Here is a 3,048-nt window from a genome sequence, read left to right on the forward strand (position 1 = left end):
AGAGACAGCAGGGCTTGGGTGCAGGGAGCATCCTGGACACCAGGGGGCGCTCAGGACCAGCTTAGGGCATAGACCAGGAGCAGGTGGAGAGTTGAGCAAAGAAACTATTTCCTGCTCTGTCTTAAATTAGTTTTGTTCCGAGGCTCAGCCACAGAGCTCACAGAAAGCCCTGTCCTAGGTCTAGTTTTTGGAATTGTATTTGTGAACAAAAAGGGGGCTCTGTCCTAAATCTGACAAAACTCAGTGACTGGCAGGACCTTCACAGGAGGCTCTGATCACACATTCCTACCTGGGTAGTCCTGGGGGTGGGCACGCCCCAGGCCTATGACTTCTTTACTAAAAGGCTCATCTTTGCCTTAAGCACCCAGGACCCTTGAGTCCGCAGGCCAATGCTCTATCCCCTGAGCCAAACCGGTTAGAGCTCCAGGGGCACATCTTCAAAAGCAACACAAATTTGCCGTGGTGAGAGCACTTTTTTTCCTACTCACCTTCTCCTCCAAATGTCTACTTCATAGCCTCTGTAATGTGTTTCTCTCTCTTTCTTTGCCCATTCCCATTCCACTGCAAATATGCAAGCGCAGGTGACACCAATATATGCTATCTCGTTCCCACTGATCAATGTGTCAGCCCTCAACAACCCTAGGAAGGTGTGCATCAATGTGACACCTAAGGTCTGGACCTGGCAGGTCTCACCACAACACCACTATTTTTCAGACAGTTACACTAAAATTCCTCATATGATGTCATATCATATATCATACATCATCTATCATATCATTTCAGCCAGTAACCACAAAAAATGGACTCATCCTTATTGCAACATCCAGTGACCTGTGGCCATGAATTCGCACTCCCTCTCCAAGGGCACATCACCTCTTCTCCCACACCTCTCTCCCACCTCCATTCCCACACCCACAGACCCGAGAGTCAACTCCTTGACTTCCTACTCATTACTCATCATGTGTGATGTAGTGACTGCTTGGCAAATTCAAACAGGATTAAGTTCTACACCAGTGATGGCGAACCTATGACACACGTGTCAGAGGTGACACGCAAATTCATTTTTGGGGTTGATGTTTCTATGTTAAATGGCATTTAAATGTGTAAATAAATATCAAAAATATAAATCTTTGCTTTACTATGGTTGCAAATATCAAAAAATTTCTATATGTGACACGGCACAAGACTTAAGTTAGGGTTTTTCATAATGCTGGCACGCCGAGCTCAAAAGGTACACCATCACTGTTCTACACCAACTCTGAGAGTCCACACTCATTGAGGCAGCCTTGAATCTTGTTATGAAGGCCTCCCTCCCCGACTGTGTTTTCCTTCAACCTCACATATTGAGAACCACATCACGTCTTAGATATCCAAAGCCCACCTCCACCAGTGCTGCACATGATCTCCCATCCCCAGTCACAGCCCTCACCAGTCAAGTGTCATGGCCGATGGCTCTCTACCCCTGTTGTATCGAAAATCAGCGAGCTGGACAAGACGCCTTAATGAGCCAATTAATTTGAAGTCATCTTTATTGTGTGCAGGTTCAGAGCAGATTACCTCTGTCAAATTCTGAACACCCAAAGGAGGAAGCACTCTCATTTTATATATATTTTTAGTCCCTTGTGTCAGTTATTTTTGTAGACAACTTGTAACCTTCAGTACATATCATATCTAGCAAACACCTGTCATATCTATACAGACACCTGTAACCTTTAGTATCATATCTATACAGGCACCTGGCATCAATAGCAGCATATCAGTAATATTGTTAGCTTGCAAGGTCAGGCAATTAAGTTTATCTTTTCTACTCAAACCAAAAACAAAGTTATTCTACAGTCTGAAAATAACAGTTTTGACCTACAGAATAAGAGACTGTCTAAGAATATCAGAGTACTTCAAACAGCAGTTTTCCAAAGGAGGGATAACTATGCTTCACCCCATGCCCAGTCAGTCTCACAGGATGGCCACTCATGCCCCTACGCCAGTGGTTCTCAACCTTCCTAATGCCGTGACCCTTTAATACAGCTCCTCATGTTTGGTGACCCACAAGCATAAAATTATTTTGGTTGCTACTTCATAACTGTAATTTTGCTACTGTTAGGAATCATAATGTAAATATCTGATATGCAGAATGTATTTTCATTTGATTTTAATTGGACGCCCTAGGTCAGTGGTCGGCAAACTGCAGCTTGGGAGACACATGCGGCTCTTTGGCCCCTTGAGTGTGGCTCTTCCACAAAATACCACGTTCGGGTGTGCATGTATAGTGCGACTGAAACTTTGTGGCCCATTGACAGAAGTTGGTTTTTGGCCTAGGCGAGTCTATTTTGAAGAAGTACTGTTGATATTTGGCTCTGTTGACTAATGAGTTTGCCGATCACTGCCCTAAATCAATGCAACAAGGTGAGATCGGGGCTTGTGTATATTTACTTATTAAACACTCACCAGGAATATTCTGTGAGCCTTTGGTGTGGCCTGGGTTGTTGCACTCAGTCCGGCCACACCAAGGCTCACAGAATATTCCTGGTGAGTGTTTAATAAGTAAATATGCACAGCTCCGATCTCACCTTGTTTCCATTGACCTAGTGTTATGGGTTGGCTCAACGAGATAGACCATCGATTCAGAATTTAAATTTAAGAGCCTTTATTAAGCTGGCCAGCTGGCCACCACACCTATCTCCCTCTCTGGGAGATTCGGAGCATGTGGCAGAGATCAAGGGTGCAGTATGATCCTTTAGAGCACAACAGTGTTACCTTAGAAGTTCATAGAAAGTTCATAAGCACAAAGGGGGGGTAAACAGAGTCACACCTGGCTAGAGCGTATCATAACACATTATTTTTCTAAGATAATCTAGCATTTTTTCTTCCATGGTTCCTAACCTTGACACAATCCTCCATACGTCAGTCCTCCCTCCCAGAACATTCAATTTCTCATGTCCCATTTCCTCTCCTTAGCACATTCTGTAACATTCTGTAACCCTTCCATGCCTCAGTCCCTCACCCTAGCACAGTTTCCTTGGGGATCTTGAAATCTGGGCATAACATTTA

General features: G+C 44.2%; 1 long non-coding RNA gene across 1 annotated transcript in view; it reads right to left on the minus strand.

The window, feature by feature from the left end:
* Positions 1-2,623: 2,623 nt before the first annotated feature.
* Positions 2,624-3,048, minus strand: part of LOC107182804 — a 6,183-nt gene continuing 5,758 nt past the window's right edge. The window contains exon 2 of the long non-coding RNA XR_001513534.1: positions 2,624-2,809. This is a non-coding gene — a long non-coding RNA (uncharacterized LOC107182804). The remainder of the gene's footprint in view (positions 2,810-3,048) is intronic.

The sequence above is a fragment of the Myotis davidii genome, unplaced genomic scaffold, assembly GCF_000327345.1.
Source record: "Myotis davidii unplaced genomic scaffold, ASM32734v1 scaffold1458, whole genome shotgun sequence".
Lineage (NCBI taxonomy): Eukaryota > Metazoa > Chordata > Mammalia > Chiroptera > Vespertilionidae > Myotis > Myotis davidii.